Raw genomic sequence first — 16,882 nt, forward strand, 5'->3', positions numbered from 1 at the left:
AATTAATATAATTATAAAGTGTTAGTTATTATTTTTTGATATGGATAACAGAGAGTGTCCCATTTAATCACTAAATTAATTTAAAAACAGCATACACAAGCAACTACTAAGTTTTAAATACTGTTGAATTTATTTTAGTTACAATACACTTAATAAAGACAAAACAGTGCTTGAGGTAATTTTATCTCTGGTTATAATAGATGGTAATTATCTGTATAGATGAAATTTATAGCAATAAATTTATAATAAACACTGAATAATTTACGATAAAACTGAATAATTTATAATAAAACTGAATAATTTAATTAGTTTTAATACTATTTTTTTTAAAAATATATATTATAATGCTTTTGCATGTGCATTTTTAAAATAATGTTTCATTTTGTACATATTGAAATATTTGTATTTTAATTCAAACTTAAAATAATTTTAATGCTAACTGTAAATTTATTCCTTATGAGGCTAATTATAAACCAAACAAAAAATTTGAATGAATAAAAAGGAAAACTTGTGATAATTGAACCTGTCTTACCTCTAAAACAACCTTAAATATATCATTATAAAATACCTCTTTGTCATTATTACTGTATGCTTTTTTTCCTTCCTGTCACGATACCCCATAAATTCTTTTTGTTAATAATTACAAGTTTGGAAAAAAAATATATTTTGGGGAAAGATTTTTATATAAAAGATAAAATTTAATGTTGAATTAATGATGTGGACGGACACTTTTTAACTATTGAGGTGACTACTCAATATTGATTGTACAATGTTTGGCAATTTTAATTCTATTACCTGTTAGAAGTGGTGGGGTGAACAAAAATAAGCCCCAAGATGAACACTTTGCTGTACAAAGCTTTGCCCAATCAGTATTTGTGCTGTGCTGTTTTGTGGTAACATTGTATTAGTAGATATAGAAGAAATATTTATACAAATAAAAAGAAACTTGTATTATTGTTTGTCTTTTTCTTTTTTTTTAATACTGAGTTTAAATTTATTTAAGTATCTAGTTTTAATTGCAAATCCAGAACCACCAGTCAAGAAGAACCGGAAAATCCTACCTGGCAAAATCTCTTTCACCTACCTAAGTAATTTAAAGTATTAAAAAAGTGAGTTCAGGTTTTTTTAATTCATTCGCTATTAAGTCAATGAGAGTAGAATCTTGCAACGACCATTCCCAATGTTGCAATAACCTTTCGAGCATTTTCTGGTTAGCTAAAGCAACGATCCCCAAATGGTGCTCTGTTGAAGAGTTAATGGGGTTCCAGGGTGAAAAAGGACACTTTAAAATCGTTTACTTTTTTCGAACAAATCTCAATTATATGTTTATTTTTTTGAATGATTTTCACCTATTGTCAATCTCCCCATTTTGTAAATTTAAACTTTTACACAAATTATTATTTGCATTTTAAATTACGGATCAATTGAGAAACCTAAAAGTGTCTGAACCTAATATGTTCTTCAATGCAAAGCTCTTCATATTCTGTTGAATATTTGTCTTCATCTTTTGACTGAAAATAAATCTTTGAAGTGCAAACATTATCAATTTCCAAATGTACACAACATAGATAAAAGCATTTTATTCAAAATTAAAAGATTACAAAAAAGCTTAGTTTACGATTTTGTTCGCTCAAAAACTTTATTTTTCTACCTCTGCAGAATAAAAAAAATATCAAGGTTTGTATCTAAAGCAGTTGCGTAAAATTTAAAATTTTTAGCATGAATCCTTAAGAAAATGTAAGTGCGTTCATCTACTTTAAAAACAGAAAGAAAAGATAATATTAAAATACATTTATTTAAATATTGTTCGGTAATTTGGAGAAGGGGTATATTTACTTTTAAAATATTTTTCCTGACATTGTGAGTGTACGGCATCAATTTTTCCATTTTTTAAACAAACACGTTTACGGAAACAATTTTTTTCAAAATCATATTGAGAGGTCTTTGAAGCCATATAAAAAAGATCACACATGATTGTAATTGTTGTGACCATTCATTACTCTATTGCAATTCACATATTTAATTTTAAGAGATTGCAAAAAACTGCTTTCAAAACTTCCAAGTGACTGATCTAACTTTAGTGACACAAGTCGCAAGAAATACCTCTATAACTTCAGAAAGACAAGTCGCAAGAAATGCCTCTATAACTTCAGAAAGACAAGTCGCAAGAAATACCTCTATAACTTCAGAAAGACAAGTCGCAAGAAATACCTCTATAACTTCAGAAAGACAAGTCGCTAGAAATAATCCTATAACTTTAGAAAGACAAGTCGTAAAATGGTCCTTATAGGACTTTCAAAAAATCAAAGTTTCTTACAGACTTTATTCCAGTCAAGCATATTTGTGAGTACCAAGTGACGTAAGTCGCAAGTAAGTAGTCGTGGAGGATTTTCTCAGGATATCACAAAGCAGAGTAACATCAAAGTCACATTATGACCTCCTTGGGACAATTGAAAACGGCCACACTAGACTGTGACTGCTGTGACCATTTTCGATTTTCTTATGACTTCTCTGTGGCTATCTGCCTTCAAAATGAACATGTATCACCAATCGATTAATGTAAGACACAAAACTAAAATGATGGAAATAAAATAAGAATTTCAATAACTATGTCTTTCAAAAAAAGAAAAAAATAATTTATGTCAGTACTAAAGAAAAACAATTGAATCATGACGCTAGTAGCAAAATAACTTGGGGCCAATATTTATGAACCTTGGATCAGTAAGGGTTCAAAAGGCCTTTATTTTTCCGATATTGGCCCTATATAGAATTTTCCGATTCACCTGATTTACACCCACTTTACAATTAATATCGTTCCTATATAAAATTGTCAGATTCACTGGATATTTTCTATCCATTATTTAGCCAATGAAGGTTCTATATAGGCCATTCTAGGACCCATATTCAAAAATCTAGGCATCCCAATATTGTTCCTCTGGTGCAAGTTCTTATAGGAACCCATATCGAGCCAATTTTGAACCGAACTTGAGCCAAGATAAAATTGTTGCTAGCTTTTGTAATAAATTTCTATTACCACCGAAAGTTCTCGTGATTTTCAAAAAGTGATGAACCTTACTTTGTGTTAAAACTGATAGTAAAAAAAAAAAAAAAAAAGAGTTTCTCATTTTTTAATCTGCATAAATAATGCAATATTTAAGATCTTTGATAATGTAAAGTTGCAAAAATTATTCCAAATTCCACTTAGAATATCTGGGAAATGTAAGGCAAAATAAAAAAATGAGTCTAAAAACATATCATATTGAATTAGGATCTATTTCTGAATGGAGAAAAAAGAAATCCTCTGCAGTAACTCCTCATCTTATTGAAGGTAGTAATTCAATCACTTTGACAAGCCTCGTGCCAGCGTGAAGCGGACGCGTGCAAGAAGGGCGAACTTTTTAAACTCCCCGTCAAAACAAAGCCGGTAGCTTAAAAAAATAAATAAAAGTTGTAGTTGAGGATCTTGCTCTCTCTCTTATTTTGTTATTAATAGAAGGTTTACATGCTGCAATCTCTTTCAAACGTCTCTATATATCCTCTTCCAAACAAATTTACATGGCGTTCTACTGCATGATTTGATTATTTCTGCCGAAACCAGCATAAATAATACACTCAGTAGGGATGTAGTGCAGGGAAATGGAAGAGAAAGCGTTTTCCATTGCTATTTTTTTCTCAAAAATAAAAATTTCAAGAAGAAAAAAAAGAATTAAAAACTTAGTTATTTCGATACTTTTATCGTTGTTTCAGTAGGGCTCAAAATTGCCGCAACTATGTAGCTAGAAGGGATTTTCTTCCCCTTATGAGGCCTTAGACGAGCCCCTATTTCATGGTACATAATTACAAATGAATTCCATATTAAATCGTATCGAAATACACAAAAAATTCATAGAAGCAAATGAATTCTAGATTACAATGTATCCAAATGCATTTCGATATCATTTCCCATTTCATATCTATCACCATTCTAAAACTTTCTCATGTTAATGGATAAAACATATGTATAACATATTATAAACATATATATTTATTATCAATTTAATATTGGCCATAAGTAAGTGGTGACTGAAAATACTCCTTTTATCTCTTTACGCTCCTTTAATTCTGACTTAATTCCTATTTTTAATCGCTGTAATACTTATTTACCATCCTTTTCTTAATATTCTTTTTTATTATTACTTTCTTTTTTTATTGTTTTCCAAATTAAGGGTTTAAAATGAAAAGCGGTGTTTTTTTTTAATTTTTATTAAAAGGTGATGCGTTGGTTTTACCTTACTATAGTTGAGTACCCGTTTCTGAGTTTATGACTACTAATGTTCAACTCTGTAGCCTTGTAATTTTGAACCAATCCAGAAGACAAGGAAACTCCTGGATCAGTACCCCCAGAGTTGTTGATTTGTTATGGGAACATGGAGGACTTCACGACTAGACAGATTTAACGTGCATCAGTCACCATTTACTACACAGGGAGTCTTTGGCCGGCCTGGGATCGAACCCACGACCTCTTGGACATGGGCCCATGCTCTACCAAGCAGGCTATCCCGGCTCTACGTTCTTAGATTCAGCAAAGCACGTTTTAGCAGTTCAAGCCATCAAAATAAAAACCAACTGTGTCCAGAGTCATTCGTTATGATTTTGCTCCCCTAGGCCAACGCATGGCAGTAAAAAAAATTTATTTCTTCTTCTGTTTTAATAATGTTTAAATTTATGTCTTCTTCCGTCTGTAATTTTCTTCTGTTCTTATTCCATTCCAGGAAAGAAAAAAAACTTTTCGCAGTGTCTATACTGAAATTGATCCCGCAGTGCGCTGAGCTTAAAAGACACGGTTCCCAGTAGTAGAACACCGAAATCAAGCATCACTGACTGCGGTTAGTAAGCGAGTGGGTGATCACTTTGATCTGCCTGCGTAGGGACCTAGGGTGCGTGGTATCGGTTTTCGTTGAACTGTTCTACCGTAAAGTGCCCGACTTCGCGCGCAGGTCGTCAGGCTACAAAAACAGAGGAGTCGTCCCCTCTACAGAGAATCAAAATTGCTACGGCATATCTTCTGATCATCAACAGGGATGTTTTCAGGACCATCGCCAATAGCCCATTGTGCAGCTCTAGTGTGACGTAAATAAAATACCTACCTATATTAAAACTGCGCAGTTTTACAATTTTAAGAGTTAAAAAATACACTAATATAATACTTTATACCTATATAAATATATTTGGTACCTATTAAAATTGGACTTCCAATTCAACCATAATAACAGTAGTGCTTATTGCTTTAATTAGTTAAGCAGCATTGGCGTCAATAATTAATCTTACGTTTCTCCTAAGCGAATCGCTATCATTTCTCTATAAATTTAGCTCTTAAGTACGCAGCTTATTATTTTTTTTCTTAATTTCAACTAGTACCTATTGCCATAATCAATTAAACATGATAATTGCGTCAATAAAAGCTTAGTGATTTTTTTCGGATAAGTATCAATTAATTTTAGGTATTTTTCATCAAGTACTTTAGATTTCAAAATGTAAAAAAATAAATTTAATAATTAATTAATTGGTTACTATTTTCGCAGGGTATTTATCACTACAAAATTAGAACTACAATTCACTAGTATATAAGACATATATAAGACTAGTATATAAGACAATCTAGAGAAAGAAAATTTTAAAAATATGACTTTTTACAAAAATATGCATTTTTGCAATCGTATTTTTTATACGATTTCAATCTAGGCTTTTTTTCTTCTTTCAATTATAAACATTCCAATACTAATGGGTTTTATTCCCTGGGAAAGAAAGAGATTTAATTTTCATTCCCTGAGAAATTTTGTCCCTCACTTCGGAAACTCTGCAATTCACATTTGAGTAAGGACTATAGGTTAGGAACCTCTGGCATTAAACATTAATCCAATCTATAATAGTGTCAATAAATTTAGGTTTAAATTAAGTGGATAAATTTTTTTTCATCATCTTATTCCGATTTACAAACTATTAAACATTATCACACTTATGCGCTTTACATAACTTTCTTAAATACTAATAACGAATGAAAATGATATTTATAAATATTTTTTTTTAACTTTTTGGTATGGGTTTAAGTAAAACAGGGAATTTCAAATAAATTCAGATTGTATAGATTAAAAAATGGAGATAATTTCTTTTAAAAACTTCAGTTAATTTAGATGCACTCCATAGAAGATCATTTTAAATTTTGGACAATATTTTCACCGTGTAACTTCATGCGTTACTGGGAAATTAAAGCGAGAGGAACATCTTACTTAATAGCTTATTATATTATTTTTGCACTGTTCTAATATTTTAAAATAATACATTGATTTTTTTTATCATAGAAATTTTAAAACTGAAACAATTAGAGATGAAATGTGAGTCTATGAATTAGTGGTAGACATGTAACCATATTTTAAAATGATTTTGCCTATAAATTAAAATTAAAAACAATTAACTTCTTAGCGCATTCCCGACTAATTTTCTGAATTCAACTTCCACCGATCCTAATGATGACGCAAAAAAAAAGGTTCCTATAAGTAGTTTCATTATACGAAATAGTTTCATTATGTACTCATTTTGTAGTTTTATTTAAAAACTATTGCATATTATCACAATTATGTGCTTTACATAGCGTTCTTAAATGAAAGAAATAACGATGAAGGAAAATAACATTTCTAATTATTATTTATTCATTTATTTTGGTATAGGTTTGAGCAAAATAGGGAATTTCAAATAAATTCAGATTGTAAAGGTAGAAAAATTGGGAAAATTTTTTTAAAAAGACTTAAGTTAAAATTCAATATTTATTCGATAAAAAATAACTTAAGAATTTGGATTTTAAATATTTTCACCGGAACTTTGTATATCACTGTGAAGGGAAATCAAAAGGAACATCTAACTTAATAATTTATTGTTATTATTTGCTTCGAAAATATTTTGTATTATTATAGTTAAAACAGATCCAACATCCTAGTAACATAATCTCTCAAAACATAACTCGTAACATTGTTTTGTTTAGATAACATACATTTGCCACGAGTCTTCGAAAGTTATTTTTGAACCAGGGAGCATTTCAGAACTTCCTTCGAATTTTTTGAGCTAAAAAATTCTTTCCTTTTGTATATTCTAAATATATAAGTTGTATTTTACCTTAGAATGCTTAGTGAAAGTCATTTTCTTTTATTTCTAATTAAAATGAATTAGCATGAAATACCAGTGTCTTTTTCTTTGTTAAAGGTAAAAGTCTTCCAAACAATAATTTTCCCAATTTGCACTTATTTATGATCTAAGAGAAACAGTTAACCATCATTGAAGTTTCTTCTTCTTCTTCTCATTGGCACGACAGCCCAGGATAGGCCTTGGCCTTCTCAACAAGCCTATGCCAAGACATTCTTCCCTTAGCCAAGGTTTTCCAGCTTAATATCTCTATAATTTGTAGGTCCTTTTCAAGGCAGTCTAAAAATCTTAGGTTTGGTCATCCTCTTCTTCTTGTACATTGAAGTTTATTTCATTTATTAAATCAATTATCGTTAAATTTTTGAAAGTGAATGAAAAAAAAAATTTCAATCTGCTTTTTTATTTGAATTTTATATTTTGGTAACAAATATAATTCTGATAATCTAACAGATTTTTTTAGTAAATATTAGACTGTTTTTTTATAATTAAAAAATACCAAAATATATTTTTGCTTGTAGTTAGAGGGTTAGAAAAAATATACAGAAAAATATACATCGTTGCCCCATCTGCGTCGAAGGTTTAAGAACTCTAGCTAGTCCAGTAGTGGTCTAAATTTGGATTCATATAAAAAATTTACTCTGTGATAAAATGTCAATAAATTCTAAAATTTCATTGTTATCAAGCACTGAGCTTCGGCAGAGTTATAAAGCCCCATAGCGTCAAAGGATAACGAACGATACCATTTACTAATTCGAAAAATTTGTTTAGTTTAGGGATGTGAGTTACCAGAATAAAGTTTCCAAACTTGAGGCAAGAGACTAAGCTATATCACTTGAGTACTATCATTCAATCAATAGCAGAAATATTGTGGTTATTAATGGTAACCAGCTGTTTATACTAATCTACTTATTCAAATTGGTTTTTACTAATTGATTATTATTTTTCTCATTTAGGTAAGTGAAATGACGTCAGCTTAGACATCTCTATTCAATCCTAATAAAATATCTTACTTATAGCCACAGAGAGTCAGTCATAAAAGGATAAAAGTTATCTCATTTAATAAAGGAAAATTACAGCGCAAATGAAATGGTATATTTAAAATATCTTAATGAACATAATTTTTATCGTTAAAAATTTAAAATTTAAAAAAAATAGGATTCTTTCGTTTAATTTATGAAACATTTGGGGAAAAAAATATTTAGATGCAACAAACTGTTAACCCACACTGTTAACTTTTTAAGGTCATTCAGATGAAAATTTAGAGAGTTATCAACAACAAAAAAAAATCCCCCTTAAATTTACACTGAAGTTACCCATTAAATGAAATATGAGTTTAATTAAAATTAATTAAACTCATTATTAATGAAATGTAATAATAAGCTTTTAATAAAAAAAATAGGATTCTTTCATTTAATTTATGAAGCATTTGGAAAAAAAATATTTACATGCAACAAACTGTTAACCCACACTGTTAACTTTTTTAGGTCATTCAGATGAAAATTTAGAGAGTTATTAAAGAATTAAAAAAAAATCCCCTTAAATTTACACTGAAGTTACCCATTAAATGAAATATGAGTTACCTATTAAATGATTATGACAAAAAAGAAATAGGAATGCGAGAAATCAAACTACTAATGCTGAAAAGATTCTAAATTGAAAAATCAATTCAGTTAAAAAAAAAAAAATTATGAAGCATTTGGAAAAAAATATTTACATGCAACAAACTGTTAACTTTTTAAGGTCATTCAGATGAAAATTTAGAGAGTTATCAAAAAAATAAAAAATAAATAAATAAATCTCCCTTAAATTTACACTGGAGTTACCCATTAAATGAAATATGAGTTACCCATTAAATGAATATGAAAAAAAATATAGGAATGCAAGAAATCAAACTATTAATGATGAACAGATTCTAAATTAAAAAATGAATTCTGTTCAAAAAAAAAAAAAAAAAAAAAAAAATGCGAGTGTCCTCCTTTCTAGAAATTGTTCTCAGAAAGTCACTGAAGAATGATGATGACCAATAAAACGAAATAATCTCCATTGACCATTGACCTCTTTATCGTTTGTTATAGTCAGTCACGAAAGAATAGTTTTTGTTACATCGAATTCTCACTCCTACTCTTTAGAATAGTATATTTAAAGAACAATATATTGTATGATGAATGCGGGAGTCATTTGAAACTTCAAAGTTTTTTTCTTTTAAATCCTCTATGGAAAATATAATATGTTAAGTATACTATTGTATACTTAACAGTATGTCCCTTTAGTTTGGTCCGGACAGCGGTCGGAAGTTGGAGTTCTTTAATGTTAATTTCACTCTTCGCTCATTTCGCCGTAACTTAATAACTGTAAAAGAAATCGAAACATTTTTGTACACACCTTCTATAAAATGTATTTATCCCAATAATTTTAAATTATTGTTATTTTTTACTATTTTATTTAAGACTGGTCGGTAAAGTTTTGAATTGTAAGGATTATACACTTTTACATAATTTCGAACTATATAATATTAAATTAAAAAATTTAAATGAAATCGGACGTAGTTCTTAGTTTATAAGGTTTCAAAAAAAAAAAAAAAAGGAAGAAGAAGAAACCGTACTTTTAAATTTTCAACCAACTGGACTGAATTATTTCAAGTTTATTAGTAAATTTTGTCTTCTAAAATAATAAAAGTTAAAGCAATGTAAAAAAAAATTTACGTTACAAGTCAAATTTTTTTCGAACAATCTCTATATATATTTCTCTTACACGGCGACAAAAAAAAACCTCATTACAACTCCCCGAATGGCAACGCTAGAAAGTCGACCAATGATTGCCGCTAAAAATGTCACATGCCAAATCTAGCTGAGGTGTCTCAACATATAGCGCTTTTAAAAACGGAAACTGAATCTCTTCCGAAATTCACCCTATCAGCTGCGGCAATCTCATACTATTAAGCTAGGCAGAAGTGTCTTTGTCGATAAATCTCTATTTTAGTATTTTGTCGAAAGTGCTTTTTTTCACGAATTTATTTGACGAGAATTTATTTGACGATTTTTGATAAATTTATTTTAATGACTTAGTATTTACTAAAAAGATGTAATTTTTTTTTTAAAAAAAGTTGTTAGATGGATTTGAATGATTGTTTTGAATTCTTAGAATTTTGTGCATTTGCATTGGACCTAAGTTAGTAGCGAGCGAAGCGAGCTTGGTTTGCGAAGCAAACCATATAAGATTGCGTAGCAATTTTCGAGGGTTGGCGAGCGTTAGCGAGCAGGAGGGGCAGCCCACTAGTATTAAATAAAATAATAAGCGATTATTAAAAATTATTTTTATAATTATAACTAAGCTAATTGTTATGATTGAGCTAACTGTTCTACCCAGAAACTGTCAGATTTAATCGACATAATATTTGTTCAATTGTATATAATATATAATCCTTGAAAAAGTCATAGACGCACCACTCTTTTCATAACTTAATTTTTTTTTTCAGAAAAAGTCAAATCTCTCGATCATGCTCCATTAGTGGGGTAAGATTGGATGCTGTTGTGATAATCAATTTAGGCAGACATAATAACTTAATAAAGCTTTAATTAGCAAAATTAGGCTAGCCGCTGAGGACTACATACTTATAAACATAAATAGTAAAACAATTGAAAATCAAGCACAGTTACAGTTAAAACAAGATGTTAATAAATATCACCACATTCACCCCGAGCTATTTTAAGAGTTCAGGGAGTAAATTGAATCAGTCAGTAACAAAGTCTGAAAGATAAGCAGGTGGTCTTCGTATTCTGGATGTAGTAGGAGGCAAAGTCTCTTCCTGTTTTGGTCTCAAAAATGAGTCAGTGTTTTCCGAAGAACAGGTCTCATCAAGTGAGGATTCCAAAAGTTGATCATCAGTAGCCTCGTGGGAGCTGTCAGCAAGTGGGTTTTTTAGTAGAGGGGTTGCTAGCATATCTGCATCAAGGGCCTTTTCAGGAAGTAACCCTCTAGGAGCCAGGTGACGGACATTAACAGTAGTTTCCCTGCCGTCAGGTAACCTGACATGAGCATATCCCGGATTAGCCTCCAACAGCTCCACTTCTTGAACCATGGGCTGATACTTATTACTACGATTGTGGTTTTTCATTAGAATTGGGCCAGGAATGGTGAGCCATGTAGGTAGAGAGCAGCCAGTGTGGGAGCGTCTCGGATGTGCAAACATTCTTTCATGAGGGGTCTCATTAGTGGCAGTACATAGTAATGATCTAATCGAGTGGAGAGCAGGTTGTAGCATGGCTTGCCATTGATTTGTTGGAAGCCCTTCAGATTTAAGAGCCAGCTCAATAGTTTTCCAAATTATGCCATTGTATCTCTCGACCTGGCCATTACCCGCTGGATTATAGGCTGTTGTTCGGCTGGTAGCAATTCCTTGAGCTGTCAGGTATGATTTTAGTTCGTGAGACATGAAAGAAGTGCCCCTGTCTGAGTGGATATATGCAGGCATTCCAAAAAGATAGAAGAGAGTCTGCAAACAGGAGATGACAGTTGAAGTTGAGATATCGGAGCACGGAAAAGCAAATGGGAATCTGGAGTATTCATCAACAATTGTCAAAAGAAATCGATGTTTAGAAGAGGATGGTAAGGGGCCTTTAAAATCTAAGTTGAGTCTTTCAAACGCTGAGGTTGCTTTGATGAGGACTCCAGAGTTTTTGATAAATTTTGGTTTCAGTTCTCTGCAGATGTGGCAATTGTTGACAGTAGCTCTCACATCAGTGATTGAGTAAGGTAAATTTTTAGAACGGATCCAGGGGAACATTCTGGTAACACCTGGGTGACAAAGAGAAAAGTGGAGGTCTTTAAGGTCAGAAACCTGAGGGACAATAGATGCGGACACTCTGGACAAAGCCTCAGCAGTCGAATTCTTGCTTCCTGGGCGGTAGACAATATCAAATTTGAAGCAGGCAAGCTCAAGACGCCATCGCAGTATCTTCTCATTTTTTATTTTGCTATTGTGTTGTTGATTAAACATAAAAGAGACTGAGCGTTGGTCGGTAAACACCTCAAAGTGTCTCCCTATAAGGTAATGCCGCCAATACTTCAGAGATTCCACTATGGCATATGCTTCTTTTTCAATAGATGAATGTCTTTGCTCTGATTGATTTAGGGTACGTGAAAAAAAGGCTATAGGGCGACCAGCTTGGCTCAATGTTGCCCCAATGGCAAAGTCAGAAGCATCAGTTTCTACACGAAATGGAATGTCATTTTCTATTGCGGCAAGAGATGCATTGGCTACATCATCTTTTACTGACTGGAAGGCTGTGGTAGCTTCCTGAGATAAAGGGAAAGAGTTGCAAGCCAAGAGGGGACGAATTTTTTTTGAGAAAGAAGGGATCCACCTTCCATGATGGGCGAACATTCCCAGAGCACGTTGCAATGAAGCAGTATCTTTAGGGACAGGTAGACTTAAGAGCGGCTTCAGACGTTCTGGATCAGGTTTAATATTTTTATTCTCAATTATGTAACCAAGTAGGGATATAGATTGAGAAGAGTAGTTACATTTTTCTTCATTTAGTGTAAGATTAAACTTGATTGCAGCAGATTTGAACCTTGCAAGATTTTCATCATGTTCCTGTTGGTTTGTACCACAAACAGTCACATCATCTAAGTAAGGGTAGGTATCTGTAAGACCTTCTTCTTGTACAATTTTATCAATTGTTCTTTGAAAGCATGCCACACCATTGGTAACTCCAAAAGGGACACGTTTAAACTGAAAAAGCTTTCCGTCTGCCTCAAAAGCAGTCATGTGTTTTTCAGAATCCAAAATCGGGAGCTGATGATATGCATTTCTTAAGTCTATTTTACTAAACACTTGGTAGGTAGCAACCTTAGATATGAGTTCCTCAATTTTAGGTAGAGGATAAGCATCTAACATTGTAAATCTGTTGATTGTTTGAGAGTAATCGATGACCATCCTAGATTTTTTGTTTTCACCTTTCACCACAAAAGCTTGTGCTCTCCAAGGAGAGTTGCTGGGCTCGATGACCTCTTCTTCAATGAGTTTTTGTATCTCTGAGGTAATAAACCCTTGATCTTCTAGAGGGAGACGTCTTGACTTAGTTTGCACTGGTTTGCAATCAGGCGTCAGGTTAGAAAACAATGATACAGGTTGAATTTTAGCAACAGCTAATGAGCAAATTTGGAGGGGCGACTTGCTGCCGTCAAAATTGATGACTAAGGAGGAATGGAGTTTAAGAATGTCATGACCAATCAGAAAGTCAGCACATAAATTCTTCATAACCAGTACTTCAATCTGTTCATACTTGTGATCTAGAAGGTCAAGAGTTACAGTTGCACGCCCAACCACACTTGAGGTAACAGCAGAGTTGGCCATAGTGATAGTACCAGAGTATGACTTCAGTTGAAGATTGCATTTCTCAACATGTTTATAGTTTAAGAAACTGAGTGAACTCCCAGTGTCTATTAGAGCAACCAATTTTACACTATTTACTGTAACAAATGTGAGGGATTTTTGGAGACAACCAGGGGCTGGCGACACAGAAGCAATTAGATGAGCAGAGGCAGTAGTATTTATTTTATGCCGAGTTTTCGCTCTACACACACGTTGATAGTGACCTTTTTTTCCACACGAATGACAAACACTGTTTCTAGCCGGACAGTTACTTCGTATATGATTATCGCTATTACCACAGAAAAAACATGATCCACGAGGAATTGCTGCAAGGGTTTCTTTTTCAAAAGCATCATCAGTACAGTCTAGTGCAGCAGAAGGCATAGGTTGTGAGTTAGTGAGATATGAAGCAGAATGAGCTTCAGCCAGTTCAAGAGCACGGGCTTGGTTGACTGCATTGTCTAAAGTGATTGTTGTATTTTCGAGCAGACGCTCTCTAATGCGGGTATTCCGCAACCCTCTAATGAAAGCATCACGTATATACTCATTTTTATAAGTTTCAGCCGAGACTTGTGTGAAGTTACAGTTTTTACTTAGTTGCTTTAAAACTTGAAGAAATTCGTTAACAGTTTCATTAGATAGTTGGTTTCTTGAGGCCAAGCAATGACGAGCGAAAATTTCATTCCTCTTTACTACGTAGAGTGCATCCAAAGCAGAGATAGCGGCCGAGTAGCTGGTGGCTTCACTTATTGATTGGAAAACATTTGCAGATACATAATTAATTAGGAGTGGGAGTTTATTATCTTCAGCAAGATTAGGCACCTTTGACAAAAAGTTTTCGAAAGTTTTCTTCCAATGTAGCCACTTATTTTCAGCGTTAGCACACGTGGGGTCGAAGTCGAAACGTTCCGGTTTCAGAAAATTTTCCATGACGATGAATACCAGTACTCACATTTATCAGAATATAATTTTGCTAATTAAATTGTTGTGATAATCAATTTAGGCAGACATAATAACTTAATAAAGCTTAAATTAGCAAAATTAGGCTAGCCGCTGAGGACTACATACTTATAAACATAAATAGTAAAACAATTGAAAATCAAGCACAGTTACAGTTAAAACAAGATGTTAATAAATATCACCACAGATGCATATCTAAAGTTTATGGAGAATTTAAGAATATTATAATTTCCCTAAAAAATACCAGACATTTTTATTTTATGAGACAATGGAATACCTGAAAGTGACGTAATATCTCGATCCTGAATGGTTGTTGAAACGGTGCATTTGTTTACGTTAGCAACTGCTCTTTCCATTCTATTTGAGCAAGTCTAGCCCGTCAAGTATCGATTCTCAATTCTAGCCCGTCAAGTGACACATTTTTTATTCTTACACAAAGATTTCAACACTTTCACTATATATTTCTTACTTAACTAAAAGACAGGCAGGCATTAAGTCATGTAGAACATAAACAAACAAATCATGCATCGAAGTCGCCAGGTGCACAAAATAAAAATATATCACGATTACAATAAATCAATAAAATATACATAAACAAGAATAAATCTAAGTTAAGTGAAAGATGTAGACGAGAAAGAATTATATTACAACGAATTCGATGTGCGATACGGCACTGCATTTAATTAACTTCACGTTAATTAACATTCTAACTTATGTGAAGAAACTTTGCTCAACTTTAATACGCCATATTGCTTATAAACGATCAGCTGACGCTGTCGTCATAAGTCACATGTAAGGGTATCCTTGATCTTGTGGAGTAATTATTCACTTTTGAATTAATTATCTTCTTCCATCGCTTTACTTGCTTAGTGGAGCCAGCAAAAACACTTTCCATAATGGATCCACCTCTCTCCTTTCTTCCTACCTCCAAACTGACCATAAACCTCTCACATTTAGAGTAGTAACATTACAAGTTGTTTTTTTTAAAATTAATTATGGGCTCTGTGGGATTGAATTGAAACTAGTTTTTTATCAGCGCTCGTGTGTTATTATTCACAAAATATATACAGGCAGTCCGATAGTTTATATAGAAAAATTTTAAGAAAGTATTACTTAGTCTAAAACGTGCGAAGTCTAGACCATACCCAGCTCTCATGTAAGGGTGGACACTTTTACAATTTTGTAAAAATTTTCGTTATGGTGGGATTTATGCTGTATACTAACGTAATTATTTCACAGAATACCCATATGGATGATGTTTTCTACACTAGGGAACGCTGCAAGCTCCATATACCTCCTATATTTCCGGGTTACGATTTCCGGTGTATCTTAAAGCCATTTGGCTCAAAACGTGATCATGGACTGTGTTTTGAGATTCTTGCAAACGTGGTGTTTGATTACTTATTACTTGTGTTTAAAATGCTAACAATACTTGTGTTTACAGTGCTAGCAGTACTTGTATTTACAATGCTAAAAGTGCTAACACTAACGTAAGATGTTGCGCAGCTTGCAACTAGAACAAACAGTAATAAACAAATGGAAGGAGGCCAAATCTGGACTGCCAAAGAAACGAGTTATTCAAAATCTAGCAACCATGTCACCTTTTTAACAATATATCTATAAGTAATAAAAGCAAAGTTTTACTTCAAACTCACCAGAATTACTTAATAACAATAATATTTTATGAAATAAGGCAGATTTGAACTCAATAAAATTATTTAATTTACTTCTTTTATTGAAAACAAAATTATCCGTTTGAAAATATCGCCTCGCAGAATAACTTGTAGTAAGCAGCTGCGAACTTTCTAACCGGAACTAGAGCAGGCATACAGCTCGAGATTGTTATTGTTTACATTTCTACTGAAAACACCATCCATTGTCTTCGTACTTCGTACAAATGAATTTTATAGTTGTGAGCAAGAATGTTTGAATTCGCTTAAAAAATTATCGTGGTATAAGCAGGAAATTAACACTAAAATTAAGATTAAAATTTATCATACCCTTGAGAAATCTAATTTTAAATCTCGGATTTTTTTAAAACTTAATTTCTCAGGAACTATTCAACCGATTTTGCTCATATTTTGTATTTTGGCTTGTAAAATTATGCAAAAATTGTATACCTTAAAATTCAAAAACTTTTCGACCATTTTTAAATAAAATAATAAATATTTACTGAAAGTTATTTTTTGAATGGAATTATCTTCGGATAAACAAGCTTCATAATTGAGGGCAAACATTTTTCAATTCTCCTAAAAAGTTCTCGAGATATAGCGAGATACGCAAAAAGTAAATTTAACATTAAGGAGTCCAAACTTTGGAGCACTTTTCTGACCAGACTATTGGGACCATATTTTCCAGATTGCAGCCACTCCC

The sequence above is a fragment of the Parasteatoda tepidariorum genome, chromosome 1 (genome assembly GCF_982258835.1).
Source record: "Parasteatoda tepidariorum strain Cologne lab strain chromosome 1, Ptep-v5.0, whole genome shotgun sequence".
Classification (NCBI taxonomy): Eukaryota; Metazoa; Arthropoda; class Arachnida; order Araneae; family Theridiidae; genus Parasteatoda; species Parasteatoda tepidariorum.